Below are 18,567 nucleotides of genomic sequence, written 5' to 3'. Positions count from 1 at the left end.
GACTTTTTATAACTTAAAATTTATGAATCATTAGAAATTAAATCGCGCTTCACATCCAGGCATATCAGTTGCTAATATCCAAGCATTTCAGTTGCTAATATCCAGTCATGGCAGTTGCTAATATCCATCCATACATGTCAGTTGGTAATGTCCAGGCATGTCAGTTGCTAATACCTAGGCATGTCAGGTGCTAATATCCCGGCATGTTAGTTGCTAATATCCAAGCGGCTCAGTTGCTAATATCTGGGTATATCAGTTGCTAATATACAGTCATGTCAGTTGTTAATATCCATGCATGTCAGTTGCTATTGTCCAGGCATGTCAGTTGCTAATATCCATGCATGTCAGTTGGTAAAGTCCAGGCATGTCAGGTGCTAATATTGAAGCATGTCAGTTGACAATATCCACACATGTTAGTTGCAAATATCCAAGCAAGTCAGTTGCTAATATTTGGGCATATCAGTTGCTAATATCCAGTCATGTCAGTTGCTAATATTCATGCATGTCAGTTGCTAATTTCCAGGCATGTCAGTTGCTAATATCCAGGCATGTCAGTTGCTAGTATCCAGGCATGTCAGTTGCTAATATCCAGGCATGTCAGTTGCTAGTGTCCAAGCATGTCAGTTGCTATTATTCAACATGTCAGTTGCTAATATCCAGGCATGTCAGTTGCTAGTATCCAAGAATGTCAGTTGCTAATGTCCAGTCATGTCAGTTGCTAATATCCAAGCGTGTCAGTTGCGATTATTCAACAGTTCAGTTGCTAAAATCCAGGCATGTTAGTTGCTAATATTGAAGCATGTCAGGCGCTAATATCCAGGCATGTTAGTTGCTAATATCCAAGCAAGCCAGGTGCTAATATCTGGGCATATCAGTTGCTAACATGCAGTCATTTCAGTTCCTAATATCCATGCATGTCAGTTGGTAAAGTCCAGGCATTTCAGTTGCTAATATCCAGGCATGTCAGGTGCTAATATCCAGGCATGTCAGTTGCTAATATCCAGGCTTGCTAGTTGCTAATATCCAAGCAGGTCAGTTGCTAATATCTGGGCATATTAGTTGCTAATATCCAGTCATGTCAGTTGCTAATATCCATGCATGTCAGTTGCAAATATCCAGGCATGTCAGTTGCTAATATCCAGGCATGTCAGTTGCTAGTATCCAGGCATGCCAGTTGTTAATATCCAGTCATGTCAGTTGCTAGTATCCAGGCATGTCAGTTGCTAATATCCAGTCGTGTAAGTTGCTAATATCCAAGCGTGTCAGTTGCTATTATTCAACATGTCAGTTGCTAATATCCGGGCATGTTAGTTGCTAATATTGAAGCATGTCAGGCGCTAATATCCAGGCATGTTAGTTGCTAATATCCAAGCAAGCCAGGTGCTAATATCTGGGCATATCAGTTACTAATATGCAGTCATTTCAGTTGCCAATATCCATGCATGTCAGTTGGTAAAGTCCAGGCATTTCAGTTGCTAATATCCATGCATGTCAGTTGGTAAAGTCCAGGCATTTCAGTTGCTAATATCCAGGCATGTCAGGTGCTAATATCCAGGCATGTCAGTTGCTAATATCCAGGCTTGTTAGTTGCTAATATCCAAGAAGGTCAGTTGCTAATATCTGGGCATATTAGTTGCTAATATCCAGTCATGTCAGTTGCTAATATCCATGCATGTCAGTTGCTAATGTCCAGGCATGTCAGTTGCAAATATCCAGGCATGTCAGTTGCTAATATCCAGGCATGTCAGTTGCTAGTATCCAGGCATGTCAGTTGATAGTATCCAGGCATGCCAGTTGCTAATATCCAGTCATGTCAGTTGATAGTATCCAGGCATGTCAGTTGCTAATATCCAGTCATGTAAGTTGCTAATATCCAAGCGTGTCAGTTGCTATTATTCAACATGTCAGTTGCTAATATCCAGGCATGTCAGTTGCTAATATTCAAGCTTGTCAGTAGCTAATATCCAGGCATGTCATATTTCATGTTATAGGAATCTCGTAGACGAATGGCTTGATGTATATAGGATTGCTCTTGGATTTGCCTCCATTCAGTTAAAAAACATGAAGATATCAGTAGACTGGTCACAACAAGGACTGCACACCACTAAATCTCTTCCACCCAGTATTATGAACAACAATGCTGCTGACTTGGCCTCTACACCTATACCTGGCATTGAAGAAGTCGTTAAGTCTCCTCGCATACCTTCAGCTCCATCAGGTATTCTTATCTCCTGACATTTTCATATTTCTCTTCCATTTCCTGCTGGTCATGCATTTCCAATTTTGTGAACTTTAACTATTTATGTCTCTCCTTTGATCTTGAAATACAAATAGAGTCTATCTGATCATTGAGATGTGTGCATGGGAGTAGGTAGTATAGGAATAATATGTTATTAATGTATATGCACTGTGGAAATGTTATGTTACCACAGTGCATATACTGTAGAAGTAACGTGTATGCATTGTAGAAATAGCAACTTACCACAGTGCTTGCATTGTGTAAGTACTATGTTACCATTAAACATGCATGGTGAGAGTGGAAGCGCTGGATGTGGAAGCACTGTGGAAGCAACGTGTATGCACTGTGGAAATGTTATGTTACCATAGTGCATACCACAGGCTCTTGCTACTTGCTTACTTTGTTTAAAAGTAACAAATATGAACACAAGTGGTATTGAGAGTTGCCTCCTTTCGCTTTACCATAGCTCGTCATCTTGTTTTTTCCAGTCGGGCGACTAACATTTTGTGACCATATATTCAATAGCTATGGAAATGCGCGGAAGAACTTCCAAAAGCTGTTGATGGACACTCGTAAGCTCGCCCTCAAGGTTTTCTGTTTGCCCAGAGATTTCAAGTTCAGGTGATTTCTGTTTTTACCTGTTTCTCTCCCTGTAGAAGCAAAGTGTTTTTTGTTGTTTGATTACAAGTGATTGCTAATAATAAATCTACTGTGATTTGGATATCACCACCTTCCTTCATCCATAAGAAGTGCATCTTTTTTAATTTCTAGTTTTTTATCAAAGTACAAATGCCCGAGTAACATGCCGATGCGCTGAAGACCTGTAGATGCAGTTGGAAATGTAAAAGTTTCCAAAAAATGAGAAGAGAAAGATAAATATATCAGTATTCATCAAGTTTAACTTTTTATAGTCCACAAAAGGGAAGAGAGAGCCTGAGGTCTCCGTGGGGTGGACAGATAGGAAGTGCCGGAGTTGACAAGCATGGCGGTCCTGGCATTACTGTTCCGGTGCCCAAAATAGACGATGGAACTCAGTCACCAGATTCTGTATCTACCCTGAAATACCATATCGGGTGGGTAACTATTCTTTTATCTAGTCAATATTCCAGTTTAATCAGTGATTTACGCCTGGTTGTCTGATTGTCACCTCTAGCCTGTAGTTGGTAGCAAAAGGTTGTACCCCTCCCTCTGTCTAATTGTCCAATCAGCGGAGGAACCAAACTTTTGTGTTTGTCTATCCTCATTCATTATTTAGAATTATAAAAAGCCTTTTACCTAACAAAACATCGTTATTCAAGTCTCGTCTTTTGACATAAGTTGGTTGTCTGGAGGAATAGCCACATTTATGAGTCTGATTACCTAACTTTGCAAGTGGTGTAGTAGTTTTAATCAGTTGAACTTAAAATATGGTCAACTAACTGAATGCCCAATAAATTTAAATAACTTTTCTGGTAAGATAGTAAAGGCATCTTACCTTTACTAAACTACTTTCAGTGTTTGACTAATAATCGTTCCATTACGTGCTAATTAAGATCCAAGCACCTTAGTCATGAACTGATTTAATGAAAGTATTAGGTCATTTATGGCTGTTAATGAATAAGCTAAGGGTTAAAATTGTGCCTCTAGATTTACTAAGCGATGAGCGATAGCCACGATCGATAGCCACGATCGATAGCCACGATCGATAGCCACGATCGATAGCCACGATCGATAGCCACGATCGATAGCCACGATCGATAGCCACGATCGATAGCCACGATCGATAGCCACGATCGATAGCCACGATCGATAGCCACGATCGATAGCCACGATCGATAGCCACGATCGATAGCCACGATCGATATCCACGATCGATAGCCACGATCGGTAGCCACGATCGATAGACACGAGAAAATAGATACGATCGATAGCCGCGATCGATAGCCGCGATCGATAGCCGCGATCGATAGCCGCGATCGATAGCCGCGATCGATAGCCGCGATCGATAGCCACGATCGATAGACACGATCAATAGATACGATCGATAGCCACAATCGGTATCCTCAAACGATAGCCACATGATTGCGACTGAGATTGCTATAACATTTTTGGCATTTCAGATAGATGATTGAAATACTGAAAAACATAAATTTTTATGAAATGTAAGAGCATTAATTGCTTTTTCTATGCAGAGCTCCAAAGTTTTCTTTTTCAAATTCTGCATCTATTGTTAGCAGATGGCATGGTGGGAATTTCTCATTTGTTATCAATTGGCTAAACACATTACTAACTGGTGTCGCTGAAAATGTATCTTTTTTTCTTAAATATTTTTTGTGCAAGGTTTATTTTATTATGAACAGTTTTGTATTTTCAGTAATTGTTTCTTTCCTTCAAATGTCTCTTTTGTCAGTGAAGTATTCCTCTTTACAAAGCTATCTCTCTCCTCATATGAAATGTTTTCTCTTTCCTCTTCCTCCTAGACACCACACTTATATCAAACTACAGTGAAACTCGGATAACACGCACTCGGATAGCTCGAACACATGGTTAACTCGAACGGATTTGTTTGGTCCGTTCCCACGCAATGATAAATTGCTTTAAACAACTCGACCTTAACTTCGTTAACTCGAACAGTTTTTTGCCTAACGGCTACCGAGACGGCTATTATCGCTTTAGAATATCATTTTATTCCAAGGCATAGAGATAAACATCAACCTTTAGTAGTTCTTAGGCGTCATTATTACCATCATCGGCAAAATATTTTGTTGACGACTTTTATAAAGGTTTGCAAAAAATCAAATTTTACCAAACATTCGCATGGGGATAGCCTTCCGAAAGTAAGGAGAAGCGTGGTAACCTTCAGATAAACTTGAAGAAAGATCGGCAAAATTGGTTTTTGTTAAAACGCTCAAAAGAAAAATATGTATTTTCTTTACTGCGTGTTTCAATCGTGATGGAGTTTTGCCTATTTTAATCTGAGAATGTCCTGGCAGTCACATCACCTAAAACTAACTCTTTTACTTGTCTTTTTAAAATTTGTGATACAATTAGTCTGTGTAACTAAATTAAGGAACTTATGAAATTAATGAGCCAAGTTTTATCATGATTAAGAAAATAGGATTGAAGGATTCTGATAGGGTTTGCTATTTACAATCAAATTGATTTTGTTGAACTCAGGAAGTCTTATTAAACAATACGCGATACAATACTACTATGGTGTTCTCAATATATTACAAATAAGGGGAAGGAACGTGATCAGATTTTATTCAAGCTGTAGGACTATTGGTAAAATTCAAACTTGGTATTACTTCATTATTATTATATTATCATTAATATTATTACTTATATGTTAATTAAACAACTCAACACCCAAATCATTTAGTAGAGTGAGGGTACATGAAATGGAGTAATGAGAAATTCATCAGATTCTAGGCTTTTTCTTCCGTTTGGCTCATCAAGTGGTGATGCAGAGGATTGCAGTCACTTGGATAGGGAATTAAGAGCTATGTTTATCTTGTTAATTGTTTTATTATGTATAGATGATATACTTATGTCTTCCTACCAAATAAATTCTTGAACTGACAAGCGTGTCCTAGCAAACCAACCAGATATAGTTGCGGTAGACAAGGAGAACAAGAGGGCTACTATAATGGATATAGCAGTACCCAATGACTACAATATAGCCAGCAAAGAAAAAGAAAAGGTAGAGAAATATCTCCATCTTGGAGAAGAGATTGAAAAATGCTGGAATTTAAGAACAACTGTAATCCCAGTAGTCATTGGGGCACTGGGTGCAATAACACCGGCGCATAAAATGTGGCTTGCCCAAATACCAACAACAATCAACTCAGGAGAGTTGCAGAAAAGTGCGCTATTGGGAACAGCTAAGATCTTGAGGCGAGTGCTCAAACTCCCAGGTCTCTGGTAGGAGACCCGAGTTAGAGCAGAATTTACCACCCGTACGGGGTATCCGGGGTGAGGAAACAAATTTATATATATATACATATACATACATATATATATATACATATATATATATATATATGTAGCATGAGTATATATATATATATGTATATAGATGCATTTGTTTTATTGCAGTGCCGTTATCTGCAGTAGCTATAAAAGAGTGAAACATTTTTTAGATGTGAGATGAATTAAAGGAATTACAGTGTATTCTTATACAAATATGAGATACAACAGTTTTGACGTACAACGTGAGATCTTGAAAAAAAATTAATTTTCTATCTAGAAGTTTTACTGCATACTTCCAAAAGTTGGTTTGCGGCTGAAACTTAACTGTTTGTTTACTTTATGAAATTTACTATTAATTTCATTTATATTTATGAACTTCACAAACTAAATTAGTTAATTAGTTAGATAGTATTTCTGCTTGTTTAGTCCATGTTCAGTGTTTAAACAAGACTTTGGCTTGTAGGAGCAATCTATTGCAAAGTCTGGTGCCAACTCAGCTGGGAACAGACATGTTCTTCTAATTTGAAACAGTATAATCTTTAATCCTGCTTCATACAAGAATAGATGTTTTGTGAGAAACATTCAAATTGTGTCACTTGTAGGCTACCATATTATTATTACAATTAGTTGCTTTTTCTAGCAGATGTAAAAGATCTGACATTTTCCTTGGTATTTTTACAGTAAAGTTAAGCAAGAAGAAGCAGCAAGGTTACGATGACGAGAGCTTCTATTTACTAGGTACTATATGCACAATGTCACATAGAAGTCTTTGGCTAAAAGTGCTGGTGATAGACTTGTAATCTTCAATACGGTTATAAAAGAGGGAAACCTAAAATACCAAGTCTAAAAACTAAACTATGCAAAGGTCAAATCTTGTGCACGCAGATTATTGACGGCTCCTGAACCATATAGTATCCTTTCAGCTTCAAACGGGAGTCGCATTTCATTTAATAGAGTTATCATAGCAATATTAAGCGTGTATGAGCAATGCCTTGAAGACCATGATGTCTGCTTAGCTTACTGAAGTAGAAGTTGTGTCCACTTTTTAGCAGTATTGTTGCACAAACACTGGCTCTGTCATCTCAGCTGTACATGTGTGAGTTCAGTGGTGAGATCACCTTGACAACTGGAAACATGTCCAGTTGAAGAGAGAAAAAGCAATTTAATGTTTCATGTAGATACCGAAGGTCAGGGCTCAATTCAAAGGTCACCACTGGTGACCTTAGTTAAGAATTGAACCCAATCTATGGTTTGCAGATCAGGCGTTCTAGATCACTAGCCAACGTCTGCATTGTTTGTCAGTTGTCATAGATGGAGTTGTCACAAATTAGTTGTCACACATGCAATAAGCTGACTTAGCCCATTACATGTGATTGTTCAGTCTCAATCTCTTGTTTCGCGGCTTTCTACTGGACCACCCAGCTCTGGAATTTTTATAGAGTACTCAAAGAGCACAGGCCTAAGAAGAAAAGCTGATTTTTGTTGACAGTCTATATATTCTGAAACTGACTCAGCAAGTTTGAACAGTTATTTGCAATAAGCAATCAGCAGTTGGCAATAAGCAATCAACAGTTGACAATAAGCAATCAACAGTTGGCAATAAGCAATCAACAGTTGACAATAAGCAAACAACAGTTGTCAATAAGCAATCAACAGTTGTCAATAAGCAATACCCAGTTGACAATAAGCAATCAACAGTTGGCAATAAGCAATCAACAGTTGGTAATAAGTAATAAACAGTGTGCAATAAGCAATCAATAGTTGGCAATAAGCAATCAACAGTTGGCAATAAGCAATCAACAGTTGGCAATAAGCAATCAACAGTTGACAAGCAATCAACAGTTGGCAATAAGCAATCAACATTCGGCAATAAGCAATCAACAGTTGGTAATAAGCAATCAACAGTTGACAATAAGCAATCAACAGTTGACAATAAGCAATCAACAGTTGGCAATAAGCATTCAACAGTTGGCAATAAGCAATCAACAAGTGGAAATAAGCAATCAACATTTTGGCAATAAGCAATCAACATTTTGGCAATACGCAATCAACAGTTGGCAATAAGCAATAAACAGTTGGCAGTAAGCAATCAAAAGTTGGCAATAAGCAATCAACAGTTGGCAATAAGCAATCAACAGTTCGCAATGAGCAATCATTAGCTACTTTAAGTAGCTTTAGTTTACTTCTATAAACATTTACTGCTATTGTTGTTCTCTAATAGCAGCTCTAGTTTGTTCAGGTTGGGTACAATGTGTGTTGGTTAAATCAAGCGAACCAAATTCATGTCTTTGTCTACTGTTTTACCGTTCAAATCTAAAGAAACTAGTTATAGCCAAGCTAATTCACTAAAGAGTGTCCATATGTATCTTTAATGACTCTGTCAAACTGCTAATATTAGGCATTTGGAAAAATTTGGGAGTTTTTCTTCCTATTTCTTGTTTTCAATTAGCCATTAAGCTTGACCTAATACCATGACTCAATTTTAGGGCTTATTTACAAAAAAAAATATTTTTTATTAACATTTGGCATGTTTCCGATAGTGTGTACTATAAAAGCACCGATTATGGATAATAAAGCTTTTTCTTCAAGAGAACACAACTCCATTTACACTTTATATGGTATGAACTCATTCGTACCTATCGACCATGTGCATCGTCTCCTATGACATACGTAGTTAACTACACTGATTTAGCCCAACTTTCCTCAACCGTTGTATAAGCTATGAGGGAGGAGAGCTGGCAACCGTAACTAGCCGTGGTACTGACTAAGGCTTCTACACAGTAGCATAGGACAAGGATAAACTCATGCTTGCTAGTTTTACCCCACTCGGCATGGGCTGTTGCTATAACACCCGCAACACTCCTCTGTAAGTACCAAGGAATGTGTACCACAATCCATATAAACTGCCATGTACACTCAAATTCCTTTATATTTAGAACCATGAGCTATACATAAGCATTTATGATAGCCGTAACTTTCTGTGTTAGACTTTCTTTTTTAAACTTAGTACCTGCTTCCGTGTGTGGGTCTCGAGTCTCTCCTCTAGTCTCTGTATAAACAGCATCCTTTTAGTTCTGTAGTCAAAAGCGGTCATATGATATTGTACAGCTAACTGCATTCTTCCAATGTTTATCCTAGGCTATTGTTAACATCATCGGGTGGCTTTTACACCAACCAAGAAGATGATGAGGAAGAGTAGACATGGCCATCAGGAACTCAAACTAAACTCAGCTATCCAATAAATGTTACACTGAGCAAACATATTTCAATCATGTTAGGCTTCACCAGTTCTCATTCACCTACAACATTTCCATTGTTTGCTTTGTGCCATTAAGTGGTTGCAGTTTGCAGAAAAACACGATATCCCCTGCCTTTTTTATCAAAAGATTTTCGCACAAAAACTTTTCATTAATTTGGAATTGTAATTGGAACATCAGATCTGTTCTTCTGGCTAGTAACAAGTTAATTGCTAAACCCATTTGAGGTTTGTGCGTCTCAATATTTATGATTACACGTGTGTTCACGATCGGGCATTTTATTGGAGTTGTGTTTCCGCTGAGAGAGTTGGAGTTGGAATGACATCCAGTCTGTTTACAATTTGAAAAGCATTTTGCAAATTAAACTCAATTCAAACTCCGACTATTCTAAACGAGTCACATTTTTTTAGCCAATTAAATACCACATTGATATCCATTCCATTTGCTTGTATTTACGTCGCTGTTAACATTGCGATATGTGATTGGTCACTTCTATGATGTACTCTGTCAATGATGGCTGTTCAAAATAGACAAACATAGTATGAAGATTTTGCTGATCTGGTGTTGGCGACTGATACAAAGGCAGTTTTACAACAATTTTTTATTTTACACCAAACCGAATTGGTCGCCTAGGAAGCAACTCCTATGAATTACCCCGGTGTAAATGCACTTATATGAGCTTTCATCAAATTTAGAACTTGTTAGTTAAATTACCTTTCTGGTATTAGCAAAGCATTAGGCACATTAGCCAATTAGCTGGCAAGATACTAATTTTATCAGCCTGCATGTGATTGGCTGATCTGAAGCCTCACAGATTTTATGCTTTTTATTGCTCATTGCTGGACCACCCAGCAAGTGGAGTTTTTTTATCAGCCTGCACTGATCAAATTTTCTAGACACTAGTGCTTTGTAGATTGTGGGACGCTCCTCTACCACCCTCGTATTCCAGTTTGGAAATCGGTTTATTAAGACTCCAGTTGGACTTACAAAAGGATTAGAAAACATGCAACCTCCGAGCGTAGATGATTTGGTAAGATCAATGTTAGTGTTCTAGAAAGTACTGGCGCATTGCATTTTCTTGTTCTAGATCCTATGCCAATACATTATATGTGTAAATATAAGTAGTATAGGAAGGCATTTTTCGACCTGCTTACAATTAAATTTATATAACGCTTTTGAATATGCTTACAATGCAATTATATAGTTGTTTTCGATCTGCTTACATGAATTTCAGGCGCGTAGCTCAAGCGCCTACCCGCCACTGTTTATAAAGCTTTGAATATGCTTACAATGTAATTATATAGTTGTTTTCACTCTGCTTACATTAATTTCATGAGCGCAGCTCATCCGCGCACCACCCGCTGTTAACGCGTAATTATCGTGCATATTTTACGTCCTTATGCTAGCCTAATTACAATGCGAATAGTCTTTTTAAATCTGCTTACCTGGTACCTGCTAATCTGGTACATCAAACGCGTAGCCTTAAGCCATGACTTTAAACCGGTTCACATTATTACCATAGGTAATAATGTCAGACTAACCCTACATTAATCATTTCTTTTAATAGGTAACCTCAAGGTTTGATGTTTAATTAAATGAACAGTTCGTTTACTACGTGTTCCATTGGTGATTAGCAACGCGGACAAATGTTTATGCATTTGTAGGCATTTGAGATGACCAATGCAATAGGTCAAAATACTTCTCACATATTCTCGCTATAACGTTCTACATCTGAAATATATAAACCAAAGATATCATAAGAACATTTAGTTTGTCACTAACTATTTGCCATAATGTCCACAAATAATTCATCTGCACATTTTTATGCAAGCGATGAAGCTGATGAGACTACTATAAACATAAATGCTATTCCACCCTCCATTCCCTTGACTGATCAAGTTGAACACCTCGATAGCCATGAGACAATTCGACTAATTAAAAACATGTCTATACGTGTTTTTTGCCTCATATTTATCATTGCTCTCTGCCTACTCGCTGAGGTTATTTACACATCTGTTCGTACAGAGAAAGTTCATGACACTACTGCTCAATCACTCAATACATCAAGTCTTGTCCAACTGGTCAAAACAGCCGTATTTTAACAAAATATAAGGTAAGATGTGAGTATCACAAACATTTAATACGCATGAATTTACTCATGTATGTTTCTGTGATTCGAATACACAAATCTTTTTTGATATCTCTGATTATAGATGGAATTTAATTTGGAAAGACAAAATGCTATCGAATGGATTCCAACACTGAACACCATGCCTTCGGATACAATGAAAGAAAGGTTCGAAAGAAAACTTAGTGAAAAATTATCCCTTCACCAGAAAGTACTGATAAAGCAATCAATAAATGCTATAAATACAAACAAACACAATTTACGTTTTAAAGATGGACTCAACAGAATGGAATATGTTGACCTGAATTGCACAGCGATGAAGGCTTACTTTTGATAAGCTTACATTTATTATATATATATATATATATATATTCACAAAATACAAACACTTTGCAATCGATGATCTTTTCTTCAGTCAATTTGGTAGCTCCTTGGTTTCCACCTGGAAATAGGTAACGTTGTTACAAATGTACCGATTACCATAAAACCAATTAAAAAAAAAACCAATACAACTACCCTACCTTAAATTAGACAAATTCCTATCTTAATGAGTTGTATCGCAAAATAAATTATATAATTGAACAAACTCATACGTATCAATTCAATGCGTTTCTGTTCTGTATACTTCCTACCTTTGAAATAGAGTTAATGAGCATTCTTTGCTTCCTTTATTTCTTTTATCTTTTTCGTCTCCGCCTGAAGATAGATAAAGCTGTTACAAATCTAACGAACTCCACAAAACTAATTAAATAGTTCTCCGTCTAAAAACAAAATTACAAGTATCTATCCATAAATTAGACAATTCTGATCTTAATCGAAAAAACCGCAAAAGAAATTACATGTTTTAACAAATAACATGTAATTTCCTTTCATGTTTAATTCATCCAATTACCTATTTTAATTGAATTCTACCGCAAATTAGAATTCATGCGGGTTCTCCTTACTATATAAAAAGCTGGAGCTGTAAGACTCCTCATCTACAGCTTGCTGACAGACACATAAACCTGCTGATCATATTTCTCCTGACTACGCTCATACAGAACAATGGATGATTCAGAGTAAGTAGAAATTTTTAATAAGTTATTTAAGATGAGTGAAAATTTAGTCATTTGTTAGGATATAATTCTTTCTTCGAAACACAACTTTTCTTGATAGAAATATTCATAATTTGCAGTCAAAAAGCTAGAATGGAAATGCTTGAGAAGAAGTTGGAAGAGCAAATAAAAAAGCTCAGCGATAAGAAGAAAACAACCAAGAAACGAAAAAGGTAATAAAATTCAAACATACCGATTGCAAATGTTGCATGACAGATGCACTTGCTTAGCGTGTAATCTGCATATATTCTGGTATATCGCAGCACTGTTAGAAATATTTTCATAAATATGATTCCCAAATAATTCTTCATCTATGCGTGGTAAAGGTGGTAAAGGTCTGATTTTAATCCACCATGGTGGAAGACTCGACATTTTTGCTATCAATGTTTTGCTACCGCTAATGGATCATCTTTATAACAGTATTGTTTAACCGCAGACATTTTCAGATTGAACGATTTTTCATTACCCCCCTTATTCTGTCATTGTATGTTTTGATACACTTATCTGAAATGATTTCTTTGGTTTACAGCGATGAAGAAGAGAAAGATGGCACTCCCTTAGAAAAAACCAAAAAGACATCAGAGCAGTCTACCATAAGGTAATCATTTTACCATATTATTAATGTTTTTACAATTTTTTTTCTAAAATGATACCCGTGTCAGATTTGACATTGACTGTTGTTTATTTGCAGACGTCCAATCGAAAAAGGAAACTCATCATCTGAGATTGCTACTCAACCAGTAGGAGATGACCTGTTTGGAATAGGTAACGAGAGTGCTGGCCCGTGTCTAACCGAACTGCATCATTTTGACTATAATAACCTAGCGATTGTCACTGAAAAACAAGGAATGAAATACGCTACATACAATTCAGACAAACGTGTTTACTTTAAAAGCGCTCCTATGTATGGGAAAATCAAGATATTCTACTCTAAATCTTCCCCTTCAGGCTCACCAAACATTGTTGTCAAAAAAAGTGAAATTCTACTAAAATTCAAAGATGGGCTCAGCAAAAAGTTGAAAGGTGAAGTAAGGGTTTTACGGAAATCCTGATAGCAAATTCGTATCACCATTTGTTGACACCGTTTTAAACATCAAAGAAGAAAAATGTGTGAACGCCATTGAAGATGGTGAGGAAAAGTTGTTACCAATTGCTGAACTTCAAAATAAGAATTGTATGATGGAAGCAATTATCAGAAGCCGATCAATAAAAAGTTCTTCAAGATACCACGATTTCGCTTGGGGTTTAAGTGTAAGCGAACTCATAAGCCATGTCCAAAAGATTATACACCTGATGAGGATTGTATGATGCACTCAGGGCAACCGAGAATTCAATTTGGTCAAAACTTGTAAGCCTGAAGGGGAAAATGTTGACTACTTACACCTCAAACATTTATGTATAACACTTATAATTGTTTGATATACCTATACTCATCTTATGATTGACAAAACTGAAAACTTTTATATACATTTTACGTTATTAAGCACTTATATACTTCATACTGATATTTTACGCTTACCATCACATATGTATGTATACTACAATAAAGATCGTTTATTTAACCATGTCAACAAGACAATCCATCAACGCACAAATACCTAATCCAGAATTCATAGCTAACGTATTATTGAGCATAAAATCAATTTGTTGGTTACAACGGAAAAATAAACTATTGTAGATCGATTTACATGTCAAGACTGCTCAGTCATACGCCCATAGACAATCCCTATCAAGGCATAAGGCTATTAAACACACCAAAAGATGCGGAAAATGTCTGCAAGTAATCCCAGTATCAATCCATAGCAAACACGATTGTCAACAGGTACGAATGATTCCTTGAAAGTTTCATGAATAACCGCTTATATAGATATATTCTTATTCCACTGAACATGATGTATTTCTTTTAGGATAACCAAGTGAACCGTTTAACACCTATAAGACCTGCCTCATTTCCAACTGACACAAACAACATACCCAGCTCAGACATGATTAATAGTCCAGAAATCGGAGAACTGATGCATAAAAATTGGCAGGCTATAAAGACCTATTCGCTTATTCGCAAGCACACTAGAATTTACAATATTATGATCAAAGATAACGATATGATCGGCGCATTGGAAACTTCAGCGGTACAATCCATCTATCAAGATCAGCAATATAAATTTAAAATCAATGCTGCAGTCGGGTGCATTTTAATGAACAACGTTGAAGATACGATTCGTTACTTCCATGCATCACCTAATGAGGACAGACTATTTAATAAACCTGTATTGATAGAAACTATTGATGATTTTAACAACTTCCTTGAGAAGATGAAAGATCACGACATGATTGAATCTGTGACTCGACAAAGACCTGATACATCTTGGTCAATGCATTCTTTAACGAATATATCTTTCTACGTTTATCCAATTCCATCACACCCAATTGGATGTTGCATAGTTTTACCTGACTATATACGAAACAATAAAGCATTAGTATCTCTTGAAAAGGATAACAGTGGACAACCATATAACGACAATCTCTGTTTCTTTAGAGCATTAGCCATGGTGAAATCAAAAAGAATGACAATGGAGAGATGCGCTAAAGAATGTTTCAATACCTACATCGAATCAACAGACTTAGATAGAAGTAAATTTATGGGAGTATCTATCGAAGACCTTCCTAAAATTGAGACAATCTTCAAAATATCTATTGTTGTATACCGCCTAGAAAAATCAAATGACGAAACAATAGCTCACTTGGTGAGAAAATCTGCCACAAAGTATAATGAGAAACTTTTTCTACATCTGGAAGATAGACATTTTTGCTTCATCAAGAAATTGCGCTTATACACAAAGTCATACAAGTGTTCATTCTGTTCCAAGCTTTTTCGGACAGCTACAATACTCAATAGGCACGCAGCTACTTGCACTGATGTCACACGATTCATTTATCCAAATGGTACATGTTCATTACCGAAGACTATCTTTCAACAGTTAGATGACTATGGCATCACAGTAGAAGATGACCGACGACATTACCCGTTTTATGCTGTTTTTGATACTGAAGCATATTTTGACAAGTCTAGATTGCCTAAGGATACAAAAACAATGACATGGGAAGCTGAACATAAACTAGCATCTGTCAGCATAGCAAGTAATGTTCCAGGCTTCGCAGAACCTATCTGCTTTGTGAATGAGAATGGAAATGCTTACGATGTTGTCTTTCGGATGATGAAATACCTAGAAAAAATGTCAGAACTTTGCTACGCTACCCTAAGACTTCAGTACGAAGATATATTCATTGAAATCGATAAAAAACGAACCAAAGTGATAGAGATGGAAAAAAATGTAACAGGAGATGATGATGTACAATCATTAGAGTTCAAGTTTCAAAAACTAGAAGAGGATCTGGAAAAATATCTAGCAGAACTTCTTGTGTTCGGATTCAATTCTGGTGCCTATGACATCCCTTTAATAAAGGAAGAACTACTCCAATATTTAATCAAACACGACAGAAGTATTTCTTTCACAGTGAAAAAAGGGAATGCATACATGTGCTTGAAAACTGATCAACTTCGCTTTTTAGACGTTACAAACTATCTTGCACCTGGGTTTAGCTATTCAGCTTATCGGAGAGCAATGGATGTTGAAGCGAAGAAATTTTTCTGGATTTATGAAAAGTTTACATCCTTAGATTTACTCAAACAAACCACATTTCCAAAGAGAGAAGATTTTTATAGTCAATTGAAACAAGAAGGCATTAGCAAGGAAGATTATAAATACTGCAAACAAATTTGGCGTTCACGCAAAATGAAAACTCTCAAAGATCTCTTAATATACTACAACAATGAAGACTGCAGAGGGTTTGTCCAAGCTCTAGAAAAACAATCTCAATTCTTCCAAAGCAAAAACCTAGATTTTAAAATGGCAATTTCTATGCCAGGGCTTGCCATTAGAAGACTATTACAACTTAAAGACAAGGATTCTCCACTTTTTCTATACGGGTCACGAGATGAGGATCTATATCACCTAGTTCGAAGTAATATCAGAGGAGGTTTATCAATGGTCTTCAACCGACATCAGCAAAAAGATTTAACAAAAATCAAGAAATGCACAAAAGTGTGTCTCGGATTTGATATATCTGGAATGTACCTAAGCAATTTGATGCGTGAAATGCCAACAGGAGCATATGTCAGAAGACGAAAATGCAATGATTTCAAAATCGAAAAGAAGAACAAACATGGTCAGCTTGCAACAGAGTGGATACTGCATATGGAAAGAACTTTGAAACTAGAATGTCAGCACATGTTCAACGGGTTAGAGAAAAGGTGTGGGGGTAGACAATTGCCTGTTGACGGATACGCTCGTAGAGGTAATGAAGAACACGTAATGCAGTTATCAGGATGTTATTTTCACTCGCACATGTGTAAACATTCGCCAAAAGGTAAACACGGTGACAAGATGAAAGATTTACAAAATCAGTTGTTCACTTACCAAAATTTGAATTATCTGAAGATGCTTGGATACACTGTACACCATATATGGGAGTGTGAATTCCTAGAAATGAAAAAGAATGATGCTGAGCTGAAAAAGTTTTGCGAAACTCGACCTTTCATCGTTGATAACAGACCACAGTTGACTGAGAAACAAATCATTGCAGAAGTGAAAAGCGGACAATTATTTGGAATGGTTGAATGCGACATCAGAACACCTGAGCACCTGAAAACAATTTTTTCTGAATATCAACCAGTATGCAAACACGCTTTTATGTCAAGAGATGACTTGAGTGAACACATGAAAAAATTTTCAGCTAAAAATGGATTACTCAAAAACCCTACAAAAACTTTACTCAACAGTTATTACGGAAAGAAAATGCTCTTTGCTACTCCACTTCTGAAATGGTACCTGCACCATGGATTAGAAGTTACATCAGTTCACCAGGTAGTCCAATATACCCCAAAGAAATGTTTCACTGAATTTGGACAGGAAGTCATGGCAGCCAGACGCGTGGGTGACCTTGATCCTAAAAAGAAAATCATCTCAGATTCATGCAAACTAATGGGTAAGCTTATTAGATTAGGCTCTTACACAAACTATGCACAAATAATTTAGTCGATCTACATATATTATTTGTATTGTAGGAAACTCTGCCTACGGGAGGACATTAGTCAACAAGGAGAAGCATACTGATATATCGTTCTATCAATTGACAGAAACGACAGCAGCATCTATAGTGAATGAGAAAGGTTTCAGACAAATGGAAGAGATGAATGGCGTGACTGAGGTTCAACACGCAAAACAATCAATCAGGCTTGACATTCCAATTCAGATAGGTTTCTTTGTGTTGGAATACGCTAAATTTTTGTTGTTGAAATTCTATTTTGATTTCTTGTTGGTTTTCATTCCATTCGACAAATTCTCACTAATTCAATGTGACACAGACTCAATGTACCTCTCACTCTCGGAGCCAAATCTATTCGTAGCTGTTCCTCCAGAGAAAAGGAGACAGTTTATGTGTGATTACGATAAGTGGTTTGCTGTTGAATACTGTCCCTTACATAAACAATCATTTTTTGATTGTATGTTTAGCGGTATGAAATGGATGGCTCGAGATTGTTGCAAGACGGTTGCCAAATATGACTCACGTACTGTTGGTAAATTTCACACTGAATGGAGAGGTGATGGAGTGATAGCTTTGTGAAGCAAATGCTACTACTGCATAGGAGACGAAAGTAAACATAGTTCGAAAGGGATATCAAAGAGACATAATGCGCTGACATCCAAGGATTATAGGGATGTTCTCATTAATCAGGAGATATCAACAGGGACAAATCGTGGCTTTCGTATAAAAGGACCTAAAATATTTACATACATTCAAAAGAGAAAGGGTCTAAACTATCTATATGGAAAGAGG

General features: G+C 36.7%; 1 long non-coding RNA gene across 1 annotated transcript; it reads left to right on the top strand.

The window, feature by feature from the left end:
• Positions 1 to 2,002: 2,002 nt before the first annotated feature.
• On the top strand, positions 2,003 to 3,275 carry LOC137388653 (uncharacterized). The gene is made up of 3 exons (XR_010977983.1): positions 2,003 to 2,218; positions 2,765 to 2,860; positions 3,161 to 3,275. It is a non-coding gene; the product is annotated as an uncharacterized lncRNA (long non-coding RNA).
• The last annotated feature ends 15,292 nt before the right edge of the window (positions 3,276 to 18,567 follow it).

This window comes from Watersipora subatra, chromosome 2 (genome assembly GCF_963576615.1).
Source record: "Watersipora subatra chromosome 2, tzWatSuba1.1, whole genome shotgun sequence".
Classification (NCBI taxonomy): domain Eukaryota; kingdom Metazoa; phylum Bryozoa; class Gymnolaemata; order Cheilostomatida; family Watersiporidae; genus Watersipora; species Watersipora subatra.
Note: the sequence above shows the minus strand (reverse complement) of the source record. Positions and strands in the feature narration are given on the sequence as shown.